The sequence below is a fragment of the Microtus ochrogaster genome, chromosome 4, assembly GCF_000317375.1.
Source record: "Microtus ochrogaster isolate Prairie Vole_2 chromosome 4, MicOch1.0, whole genome shotgun sequence".
NCBI classification, from domain to species: domain Eukaryota; kingdom Metazoa; phylum Chordata; class Mammalia; order Rodentia; family Cricetidae; genus Microtus; species Microtus ochrogaster.
Genome location: NC_022011.1, coordinates 52,298,044 through 52,310,751, shown reverse-complemented (window position 1 = coordinate 52,310,751; position 12,708 = coordinate 52,298,044). Strand labels below are relative to the sequence as shown.

General features: G+C 52.1%; 1 pseudogene; it reads left to right on the top strand.

Annotated features, from left to right (window-relative positions):
• Positions 1–6,839: 6,839 nt before the first annotated feature.
• Positions 6,840–7,746, top strand: LOC102001966 (annotated as a pseudogene).
• Positions 7,747–12,708: the final 4,962 nt, after the last annotated feature.

Genomic DNA, 12,708 nt, shown 5'->3' with positions numbered 1-12,708 from the left:
ACTCACAGAGATTCTCCTGTCTCTACCTCCCAAGTGTTGGGGTTAAAGGTGTGCACCACCACACCTGGCTGAATTGATTATCTTTAATTAAACCTTATAGACTGCTGAATTCTACTGTCGTCCTGTGGAAGGCACTGACTCACTCTAGAAGACTCGTCTCGGGGTATATTGAACATTCATTTAGTCCTCTATCATCACGGTACCACATGGTGGGGTGCAAAGAATCCTACCTCTTGATAGGAAGGAAACAGGAAATGGTCTGTCTCACTGGGCGTGGCTTGAGCCAATATGACACCTCCAAACCCGTCTCCATGGTGACACACTTCCTCCAACAAGGCCACAACTACACCAACAAGGCCACACCTCCAAATAGTGCTACTCCCTTTGGGGGCCTTTTTTCTTTCAAATCACCTTCACATGGCTTCTCAGGACTTGACATTTTTTTCTTCATTACCTTCATTCTGGAGGGGACCATGCCCTGTAGCAGCCTTTTGAGAATTTGGTGGGGGGGGGAGCTTAATTTTGGACTGGACAGCTTCATAAGTAGGCCTTGACTGAGCCGGACTCTAGCATGTCCTATATGCATAGCTTCTCCTGGGAGAGTTGGAAGTTTTGTCCTATGCCCATGAGGGCTCCCTGTGGGCTCTTCCTACAGAGCACCTCCTTGACTTCTGCTCAGGGACTCAGCGTGGGAGGTGCCTCACGCATGGACAGTATCTATGACCTCCCTGAGAGTAGCCTGTCAGGATACATGGTCCTGCACTGCTTCTTCTCCAGAAACTGGTGGCCCGAAATGCCGTGTTCAGCAGTAAGGTGTGGAGACCACCTGACCAGAGCAGAGATATGGAGAGACCCTGCTGCATGGGCAGCCCAGCTGAGATTCAAGCTCCAGGATGTGCTGTGTCACAGAGAGTGCTGAGCGGCAGCAGGTCTTCATAGAGCCCTTCCAGGCTGTGACTTCCAGTCAGCCAGTACAATGACAAGTGAATTCTCGCCGTGTACAGGAAGCAGTCGATAACACATAAACTAGAAACCCAAGAAATAACCATGCGTTTGGCTAATTTAGATGCATGAGTGTAAATCCAGAACCCTTTTATGTCCAGCTCTGCTTCCTGCAGTCTTGGCGGTCCCCTTGACCAAAACATGTGAAACGGGGAAGCCCACAAATCAGCGGTTATCACAGCTTTTAAGTCAGGTGCCATCCGAGTTAGCTGAAGGAATCCACGTCTCCATTCTGTTCCACTGGGGGAACAGATCACCTTTTTGCGCAGTGTGTCCACGCTGGCCGTGCTCCCTGCTTGTTGGTTCTCACCAGTCAGCGAACTTTCCACACTGCCCTATTCACATTTCAAAGTACAAGGATAGACGTGATCTTTCCAAACTGCAGAGAAGCATAAAGTGCTTCCTTTAAAGGAAAAGATAGGAGATTTCATTTTTTTCGAGACAGGGTTTCTCCTGTTACTTTGGAGCCTGTCCTGGAACCCACTCTGTAGATTAGGCTGGCCTCGAACTCACAGAGATCTGCCTGTCTCTGCCACCCAAGTGTTGGGATTGAAGGAGTGTGCCACCACCACCCAGCTAATAAAAGTCTTAATGCTGAGGTAGCCAAGAGCAATGCTAAGAACTCACTTTCCTTAAGATGGTGAAAGAAATCTGTGCTAGTTCTGCCCGTCAGACTTCACACTGCAAATGTTACAGCCACAGGGCACACACGCTAAGACAGAAAAGGAGTTAGCTTTGTGCGCTCAGTACTGACTGCTGTTTCAGACCACCGTGAGTGTCTTGGGACACGCCCCTCCTGATAAAGCATCACAGTGTCTGACGTCATGCCTGTGGCAGGGCTTACCTCATGTGGGGACCAGCAGAAGAGCTCCTTGCTACACACTTTAGTCAGGATCCAGAACGCTGCAATCAACTTTGTGGAAGGCAGACTGAAGGCATGGTTAGCAGGAGCATCATTTTACAGTCCTGAGGAACGGATGGAAAAGGGTCTTAAGTAAAACCTTTACAGCAATCCTGCATCCCCTACCCTGCCTGGGTTTAGAGTGGGCCCTTCAGGTGTCCCTAAGTCCCAAAGGAAATCAGGCTCTCAAGTCAGCAGTCCAGGGTGACAGCTTGTGACAGTAGTGGCTTAGCATCTAACAGAGGGGCTTCCTCCCAGAGAAGCAGCATTGCTACAGCTGCTGGAGGCAGAAGGTCAGAATGGTTGCTGGTCAGCTGCAGTAACTGCTTCTCTCAGCCCCTGGACCCTCCCTGGGCTCAAGACACTGTGGCAGGAGCAGTCCCTTGGTCTCTCCTGTCACCACCCTGGTCACCTGTGCTCATGGCTAGGTCCCTGCGCATTTGTGTGCTGTGAAGTTCCAGAAGCCTTCTGCCTCCTTTCAGGGCTGCCAGACAGACTCCCAGGCTGTCTTGGGAGAAAATGGACGCTATTGCCCTTTTTTCTCCTAGTTCCTCCTTTCTCCAGCTGAGTGCCTCCAACCTCAAACCCTGCCAAGGCGAGCCCAAGAGACCCCACTGCTAGAGACACCACTTCTGAAGACCTCACTGCACGAGAGCCCACTCCTGAGAGGCTCATTGCTGCTGGAGACTCTGCTGCTAATATCCCCTTGGTGTTCTCTCTGCAGGCACACGCTACTAAGATGTCTGAGTCCAGTCGAGTGTGCCTAGGAAAGGTATGTGGGGGTCAGTATGGTAACGACTTGTTTCTGCACACAGAGGTCTCCCTGGGACCATGCAGGCTCCTCCCTGAGGACCTCTCCTTAGTGGAGTTAGCCTAGGCTCTTGTGAATCTAGGAGGCACAGGACTCATAATTGGGGTCATCTCGGGCCTCAGACACACTGTATGTAGACAGGCCTACTCAGGGACAATTTTGGCAACAAGTTTCAGCTTCTTCTAGATGGGATGTGAGCTCTCACTGTGCTACTGCCCGGGACATTCCAAGGAGGCACTGGTGCCTGTCTTGGGGGTGGGGCAATGCCCACCTCCAGCGGATTCAAGGAGCTCACTGGTTTCTTTGGTCTACCATGGTATTCTTTCAAGTTCCCTGCCATTTGATAAAGGGCCATCCTTTCAATCCCTCTAAGCTAAGATTCATACCTATCACCTGCAGTCGGACTTTTTTGGAAGGCCACCAGCTCATAAAACAACACAGAGACTTCTTATTAATTATGAAAGCTCGGTCTTAGCTTAGGCTTGTTCCTAACTAGTTCTCAAAGCTTAAATTAACCCATATTTTTAATCTGTGTTCTCTCACGGGGCTCAGTTACCTTTACTCTGTATTACCCCTCCAGCTTCCTCAACCGACTCAGCCTTTCTTCCTCCCAGAACTCTCTCAGTCCAGAAGTCCCTGCTAGACCTCCTGCTTAGCGACTGGCCATTTAGCTTCTTATTAAACCAATCGGTCACAGTGACACATTCTCACACAGCGTAAAGGAATATTCCACAACAGCCACCTCACAGTTTGGAGGCTGAAATGACAGAAAGACAGTTAGCATACTCTTGTGGGCAAAGTCTTGGGAGCCAGGAGCTCTCAGCAGCTGAGGGGCGGGCTCTCCACAGCACCAGCTGTTCTGGGGCCTCCTGCTGCCTCCTGAAGAGTCACCACTTCAGTTCTAGAAAGAGAACCACCACGTCTAGGACAGTCGCTGCTGGGACGTGAAGGGCATTTGCACCTTGGCTTCATGTTCATGAGAGTCCCGTCCTCCAGGCAGAGACCTTTGTCAGTTCCTCTGGATCCCCCACTTTCCCACCTCCAGACCGTGCAAGATAAAGTCTGAGCAAGACCAGAGGAACTGAGGATGGGGGAGCCAGGGAACCCTCCCTGCGCCTGGTACTGCTCTCCGCGTGAGCCCTTATCTGTATGGCTCTGACGTGACATAAAGGCATTCATCCATCCTGCCAAGAGGGATGAGGAGAAGGGACTTGGAGACATGCCTGAAAAACAAGACATGCCTGGCCAAGATCTGAGTATGGGAACCTAAAACTGGTTTGTCTCCTTGTTCCCACTCTGCCTTGACACCGAGGCTCCTCCTGCAGGGTTCTGTGCCCTGTTCTCCCCTGGTGGGTGGCCTAGGTCCCAGAAGGCCAGAGGCCTGTGCTGGGGCTGTGCTTCTGGTCTGGACATGGAGATGATCAAGCCAGGAGCTGCTATCTGCTGTCATCTCCCATAGTGACTATAGGATTCCCAGAATGCCTCGTTCATCCTTGCAACCACCTGATCCTAATTTTCTTCACGGCAGGCTCTAAACTAGGTCACTGTCTCTTGGGAGTTGGCTCTGGCCAGGAGGCTAGGTCAAAACAAGTAGAGGAGTCCCAGGGTCTTGAGCAGCAAAGAGGTGAGACAATGTCTCCGGAGGGACAAGACCTCACCATCCCAGACTCCTAACCTGTCCATCTGCCACCCTTCCATCCCTCTTGTGGACTCCAGCCAGGGCCTGAGAATGGCAGGCACAGGGCCTCCCTGACCTTTCTGCTCACCTATCCTGAGGTCATCTTCAGGTAGACAAGGACCTCAGGCTATGTGCTTGTACAGGACATGAACTTAACCTGCCTGATCTACCCGTGTGTCTAGTTTAGCTGAGAGGCCTCTGGCTAGGATGGCCTCCAGCAGACACGTATCAAGGCCTGGCCAGCCCCTTTCTCTCCATGCTTTCACCAGTAGCTCCTCCTGCTTCTTGCTGAGCTCAGTCTTGTTTCCTCCCCACACCTGAGTTCCCTTGGTGCCAACTGCCCCTAAGCCAGTGTTGGAGCTGCCCTCCCTCTCTCTCAAATGTACTCTAACCCAGCTCCTGCCCAAGCCTAGCTGCCGGATGACGATAGCTTTTCTGTCTCTGGGGTCATAGGAGGGAGGTTCAAGCTGGCTTCTTAAAACCATGAGAACAGGCTACAGAACCCCCTGCTGGTGGAGAGCCCTGGCTTATGGTCTTTGCTGTGTGGCCAAGGGTAAGTTACCTGACCTCTCTGGCTTTGGTTTTGAACAATCGTGATGTTATCAATATGTTGCCCCATTGCTTTGTGAACACCAAGCAAGTTAGTTTATGTAAAATCACCCAGCATCTTACCGCTCACATATCCCAATGAGAGCCGATGATCCATGAGATACCTCCTTCCCAGGCCAACCCCACGGTCCGGTTTTTCCTCGGCTCTGCTCCGCTCCCTTGTTGGTGTGTTCTCCTGCCCTTAACAGGCTGCTCTGAGGGATAAAGACTGGTAAAACTGAAAACACTTCTCTGCTCTTTGCTCTTCTGTCTCCCTTTCCCCGTTAAGCATCCGAATGAGCCTGTTCGGGTTCACGAAGATCCTCTTGTCGTCTTGACAGAGTACTGTGTTGTCTGGGTGCCCTGGTGCTCTCCTGTACCCAGCATCCTGCCTAGGGTGCTATGAAACCTGATTCGAGGTTCCCAGATGTCCTTCTGCTGGCAGGATCTGACTTCTTCATGTGTTGGACTCATGGCTGTCCTAACAGGCAGAGGTCCATGGGATACTACAGGTGCTGGACGAGCCATGGCTCCCACCTGCCTGTCTCAGGCCTCTCACCTGGGGATGCAGGCACTGTGTGTGAAGGATGCAGCCTTCCTGAGGCCTTGGGCCCTGGTGGAGGGGGACGTGACAAGTCTGTGGTCTGAAGATGACAGGTGGCTGGTGTGTTCTTGGCGCAGCTATGAAAGGGACCCTTGAAGAGTCACCTTTGTCTCTGGTCCTTAGGTGCTCTGTAGCTTTTGCTTTTTCTTTCTTTTTTTTAAAAATATTTATTTATTCATTTATTATGTATACAGTGTTCTGTCTGCATGTGCATCTGCAGGCCAGAAGAGGGCACCAGATCTCATTACAGATGGTTGTGTGCCGCCACGTGGTTGCTGGGAATTCAACTCAGGACCTCTGGAAGAACAGCCAGTGCTCTTAACCACTGAGCCATCTCTCCAGCCTCCTCTGTAGCTTTTTCTACACCATCCCTCTCTTACAGCCTTCTGCCAAGTGTCAGTGGGTTTTCTTTTCGCCCCTTCAGCTTTTCCCCAGACTGTAAGTGGACCTTAGGGGTGTATGTGCATACATGAGGTGCACACGCATATGTGTGTGTATTTGTATAGAGCTCTTGTCCCTCCAGGGACATAAGGATGTTAGATATCTTCTTCAGTTGTCCTCCAACTTATTTTGTCTCGTTGGGTCGGGGTCTCACTGTGTAGCTCTGGCTATCCTGGAACTCTCTATGTAAACCAGGCTAGCCTTGAACTCACAGACATCCTCTCAAGTGCTGGGATTAAAGGTATGCACCCTACACCTGACTTCCACCTCACTTTTTGAGGCAGGGTCTCTCACTAAACCCGGAGCTCATTCTTTGGCTAGGCTGACCAGCCAGCACCAGGGATCCTCTTTCTAACTCCCTGGGCCAAGGGTTAGAGGCTTGCATTAGCACACTTGGCTTTTTACATAGGTTCTAGGATGAAACTTAGGTCTTTTGTTGGGAGTCACCATGTGGTTGCTGGGAATTGAACTCAGGACCTCTGGAAGAACAGCCAGTGCTCTTGACCTCTGAGCCATCTCTCTAACATGGAACTTGGGTCTTTTTTTTTTTTTTTATGATTTTCGAGACAGGGTTTCTCTGTAGTTTTTTGGTGCCTGTCCTGGAACTAGCTCTTGTAGACCAGGCTGGCCTCGAACTCACAAAGATCCTCCTGAGCCGGGTGGTGTTGGCGCACGCCTTTAATCCCAGCACTCGGGAGGCAGAGGCAGGCAGATCTCTGTGAGTTCGAGGCCAGCCTGGACTGCAAGAGCTAGTTCCAGGACAGGAACCAAAAAGCTAGGGAGAAACCCTGTCTCGAAAAAGATCCTTCTGCAGCCTTCGGAGATCCCGTGGATCTGTGTCTTGCTTCAACAGTGTTTGGACGGAACAGACCCGGGGCCTCCCTTTGTTAGCTTCCACCGCTCCTCATCTGCAGCCGCAGCCACCGGGACCATCACCTCGCCGCCTTCAGCTCCCAGGACCAGCCAGCACCGTCTCTTTGCGGGTAGCTCCAGACTGCGTCTCAACCATGACCTCCCAGATTCGTCAGAATTATTCCACCGAAGTGGAGACTGCCATGAACCGCCTGGTCAACCTGCACCTGCGGGCCTCCTACACCTACCTCTCGCTGGGCTACTATTTTGACCGGGATGACGTGGCTCTGGAGGGTGTAGGCCACTTTTTCCGCGAATTGGCCGAGGAGAAGCGCGAGGGCTCCGAGCGTCTCCTCAAGTTGCAGAACGATCGCGGAGGCCGTGCACTCTTTCAGGATGTGCAGAAGCCATCTCAAGATGAGTGGGGTAAAACCCAGGAGGCCATGGAAGCTGCCCTGGCCTTGGAGAAGAACTTGAACCAGGCCCTCTTGGATCTTCATTCCCTGGGCTCTGCCCGCACAGATCCTCATCTCTGTGACTTCCTTGAAAACCACTTCCTGGATAAGGAGGTGAAGGTCATCAAGAAGATGGGCAACCACCTGACCAACCTCCGCAGGTTGGCTACTGGGCCCCAGGCATCTCTGGGCGAGTACCTCTTTGAGCGGCTCACTCTCAAGCATGACTAGGAGGCCTCTCCTTCCGAGGGGCTCCCGCCTCTGCTCTGCACCAGCCCGCCTCAGGACCTTCACCCGAACCTCTCAAGAAGCCACTAGGCAGCTTTGTAACGCCCTGGAGCCCCTCTCAAGTTTTGGACCAAGTAAAAATAAAGCCTTTTGAAGCAGCAAAAAAAAAAAAAAAAAAGAAAAAGATCCTCCTGCCTCTGCCTCCCGAGTGCTGGGATTAAAGGCATGCGCCACCACCGCCTGGCTTGGAACTTGGGTCTTTATGTCTGGGTGTCTCCCTGAATTCTGGCGCTCCCCACTTTTGCTCTGCTGAATCTAGCCCCATCCTGGCAATTAAGGGTTTTCTATTGTATCTTTTGTCTTTTTCTGGCCTTTCAGCCTCCTTTTCCTCTCCACCTCTGAGCAAATGGGCACAGCAGCCTTGTGGATGTGCTGCCGGCAGCAGGTCTCAGGCCCACGCCGGCTCTGTTGCAAGCTTCTGGCTCCATGGACAGAGCCGGGCAACAGGTATCAACAAATGTTCTGACTTCAGCCAGTGGTGTCCAGTGAGTGTTATCTGACTGCAACCAATGGTTTTGCAGCCAGCTGTGTGTGACTGTGGCCACTGGGTGTGCAGTGAACAGTAAGTGGCCATGGCCAGCTGGTGTACAGTAAGTAGTGTGACCATGGCCAGTGACTATACAGTGAGCTGTGTGTGACTGTGGCCACTGGGTGTGCAGTGAACAGTAAGTGGCCATGGCCAGCTGGTGTACAGTAAGTAGTGTGACCATGGCCAGTGACTATACAGTGAGCTGTGTGTGACTGTGGCCACTGGGTGTGCAGTGAACAGTAAGTGGCCATGGCCAGCTGGTGTACAGTAAGTAGTGTGACCATGGCCAGTGACTATACAGTGAGCTGTGTGTGACTGTGGCCAACTGGTACGCAGTGAATGGTACATGATCATGGCCAGCCAATGAGCACTGTGTGACCTTGGCTGGTGAGTGTGCCATGTCGTGTGTGACACCGAGCAATGAGACTGTGGCCAGAGGTAGTGCTATGGACTGGAGCACTGAGAACTGAGGATGGGTTCCTACTCTAGATGCCACACTGGGTTCTGGCCGCCAGCCTCAGCTCAGGCAGCTCCCTTGAGGACATCAGGGTGGGTTGTCATATGCAGCCTGCTGGTCTCTTCACTGGCTGCCTGCCTGAGCATGGGGACACTTGTTCTGTATCTTGACACAGCACAGCAGACATGGGTAGAACAGTGGCCAAGGAAGGGTTGGACTATAGACAGTGGCCTTGGTTGAGGACCACGGAGCTTGGAAGGTGACACCAGTGTAGCTGTCAGAAGGGATGGCAGTTTCAGGCATCGTAGGGGATGTTGTGGACCTCCAGGGGGCTAATGGCACTGCCCTCTCGGGCCCTTCTGCTGCTTGCCCATTGAGCAGCCCTGATTGAGCACCACCTTAGCTTCTCCTGCGAGCCAGAGGGCTCAGACTGCTGTGCTGGTTGCTGTCAGTTCAGACCCAGACAACAGAATCTGGCAAGAGCTGAGCCCAGCTCAGGGTGGCTCTAGAGAGACCATGTGTCATGGGACCCTTTGAGGCGGTCAGGTATCCAGTATAGCGCAGCCATCCTCAGCCACGACGGTGCCTGGACAATCACTGCCCAACCTCCCAGACACCAGGTTCCATGGTTCCTACCACCTACCCTGACTGTATGATGGTACTGGAGCTGACTTTGGGTGGTGACTTGGCAGCAGGAGTCCCTACCTGGGTTTGTGAAGTCCTCAAAGTGTAGGTAACTGAGCCGCCTCAGCGGTTGATGGATAAAGTAGCAACCACTGTGCTGCCACCAGTGTCCCCATGCCTCGCCCCTGTCCTCCCGTGGACCATCTCAGAGCCTCTCCTGCAGCCCTTAGAGCCTTGTTAGTATAAACATGAAGACAGCTTGGGAGATGCCAGTGGTTTGAATGGCTCCCAGAACCCCTCCTAAACATGTAGAGAGTGTCCCTGGGCACTTGTGCTAGATGGTCCCTGCACTAGAAATGGCATTTCTGAAGAATCTGTGATTTGTCCGTTCCGAACTTTGGTAAGTCTGCTTCCCCTCCCCCGCCACGTGTTCCTGTGAAGCAGGGCCTGGGGTCAGGGGTCAGGGGTCAGGCTCTGGCCAAGGGCCATCTGTCTTGCTGTCCTTGACTTGCCATTGAGACCTTCTGCCGGCAGGCTCAGGATGTCCTCATAGCAACAGCTGTGAACTTGGGCATGGCCTGGTCCCAGGTCTGGTATGGGGAGGGGTGGGGCTAGAGACCATCACGGGCCTTCCAAGCAGGCGAGCAGGCCGCAGCAGAGATAGAAGGTCCCAGAAGTCAGCGCTGTGCTCACCTGGCTTCTCAGCCCAGGAGTGTGTAAGTGGTGTCCGCCGCGGGTTGGGGGTGGACGGAGGGACGGCGGGGTGCTTGCCATAGCCGCTCCCCGGAGCCTCCCCTCTGTGGCTTTGCAGAATGTCACAGAACTCGCTTATCTCATTCATTCAGATGAGCGCCTCTCTGCATCCTGTTTTTTTTTATGTCATAAGAACAGGAAGCAGCAATTGTTTGCAATGTGCGTCAGCACGCCCCTCGCCCTGGCCGTGTCTTGGTGGTGCACGACCTGGTAAAGACCCGTTCCTGCCCACAGGCATGACCCCCTCCTGGCCTGAGACACTTGGAGCGGCGGGGCTCTCTCCACCGTCATGTGACTGCCCAAAGTGTGTACGTGGGAGACTGATCGTGAGGGAGGTTACCGTGAGGACTTTAGTAGTACACCGGACCACATCCTCCAGAGAGACAAGGCTGTTAGTGCCGCTGGGGTTCGGCATCGGAAAGGACCGCACTCACCAGGCGCATAGTGGACCACCGGAAGGAAGCTGCTCTGACAGACTGGGAGGTCGTATGGGAGGAGTGCCTTCAGGCAGTAGCCCAGAGGGTCTGGCGACAGAAAGGAGTTAGAGGATGGAAGGGGCTTTAGCTTTGATGCCAGGGCCTCTAGGGAGTTAACAGGCACAGCCAGTTCTGTCTTGTCTCTGTAGCGTTTGCCAAGGCCTCCTCGGCAGATGTTGGGCTGGCCATGGTTGGCAGGGTACAAAGGAAAGTGGCAAGACCCCTTAGAAAGGTAAGGAGCTGGGCGGTGGTGGCGCACACCTTTAATCCCAGCACTCGGGAGGCAGAGGTAGGTGGACCTCTGTGAGTTCAAGATGAGCCTGGTCCACATAGTCAAACCCTGTCTCAAAACAAAACCAAAAAGGGAAAAGACACACTTAACAACATACATAAGTACAAGAACACACACATGTCCCCATACACCTGCATACATTCAAATGTGTATATGTAGACCAAGTATATGTTTTGTTGTTTTCATGGAAATGGTGTATGCTCTATCAATTTCAAAATTAGGAACTTTTTTTAGATAATTTGGTGTGGCCTTTACTTTCTAATTTTTCAATTTTTCAATATTTATTTATTCATTTGTGTGTGCATATATGTGGGCATGCATGCCATGGCACACATGTAGAGGTCAGAGGACAGTTTGTGGGAGTCAGGTCTCTTCTACTGTGTGGGTGCCAGGGATCAAACTCAGGTAGTCAGTCCTGGTGGCAACTGCCTTCACCTGCTGAGTCCTCTTGCTGGTTTAGGTCACTTAACATTTTAATAATGTTTTATGATTTTGTACATAAACTTCTTATACCAGGTCACCACCAGGGAATCTTATGTTTTCATACCATTAAGTGAGGTAGCAATTGGTTTTCAATAGTGGTCTTGTGTAAAACATGTGTGTCAAACTTATTAGTTCTAATTTACCTTTAGATTCTCCGTGGCTTTCTGCATAAAATTAATCTGTTGTCAGTAACTCGAATATCTTTTGGTTTTCCAAGTTTGACGACTTTTGTTTTTTTTCCTCTTGCCACCTATCCTGCTTGGGGCCATAACTTCAGCCAGCCAGGTACATTACATGGAATCCATGTGTAGGGTGTATTTTTGCATTCTACAGCCCAGCTTAGGTCAGGGCCCTGTCCTGGTTTCAGTTATTTCCTAACTCATGGGAAAGTGGATTTCATTTGTTTGGTTGGTTTGGTTTTTGAGACAGGGCTTCTCTGTGTAACAGCCCTAGATGTCCTGGAACTAGCTCTTGTAGACCAGGCTGGCCTTGAACTCACAGAGATCCGCCTGCCTCTGCCCCCCCCCCCCAGTGCTGGGATTAAAGGCGTGCGCCACAACCACCCGACTTGCAGAAGTGGATTTTTATTTTATTTTTTTTTAAATATTTATTTATTTATTATGTGTACAGCATTCCTTCCATATGTGCCCGCAAGCCAGAAGGGGGTGCCAGGTCTCATTATAGATGGCTGTGAGCCACCATGTGGTTGCTGGGAATTGAACTCAGGACCTCTGGAAGAGCAGTCAGTGCTCTTAACCAGTGAGCCATCTCTCCAGCCCCCAGAAGTGGATTTTTAAAACTATATTACACTTTATTTATTAAGTTATAGTGTGTGTGTGTGTGTGTGTGTGTGTGTGTGAGAGAGAGAGAGAGAGAGAGAGAGAGAGAGAGAGAGAGAGAGAGGAGAACCACTTTTAGGAGTTGGTTCTCTTATCATAATGTAATTCTCGGGTTGGGCAGCTAGTGCCTTTACCATCTTCCCTGCACCAGAAGTGGATTTTACGAATTGCTTTTCTGCATCTGATGAGCGTCCCATGGTTTTGCTCCTTTACTGCATTGTGGGCTAAAGTCACTGAGGACTTCACATCATTGAATTGGCCTGGCTTTCTGGCACAGATCCCATGCATTGTATCTTTACTGGTGCCTGTGTGAGGTCTAGAATGGGAGAGAGCAGAGGGCAGCGGGAGTGTTGTTCTACAGCGCTTTCATCAGGAGGGTGGGCCCCGCCCCCGCCCCGCAGCACCGTGCCCAGAAGCACCCTGCCCAGAGCACCCTGCCCAGAAGCACCCTCCCCAGAAGCACCCTGTCCTGCAGCACCCTGCCCTGAAGCACCCTCCCCAGAAGCACCCTGCCCAGAGCACCCTACCCAGAAGCACCCAGCCCAGAAGCACCCTGCCCAGAGCACCCTGCCCAGAAGCACCCGGCCCAGAAGCACCCTGCCCAGAGCACCCTGCCCAGAAGCACCCGGCCCAGA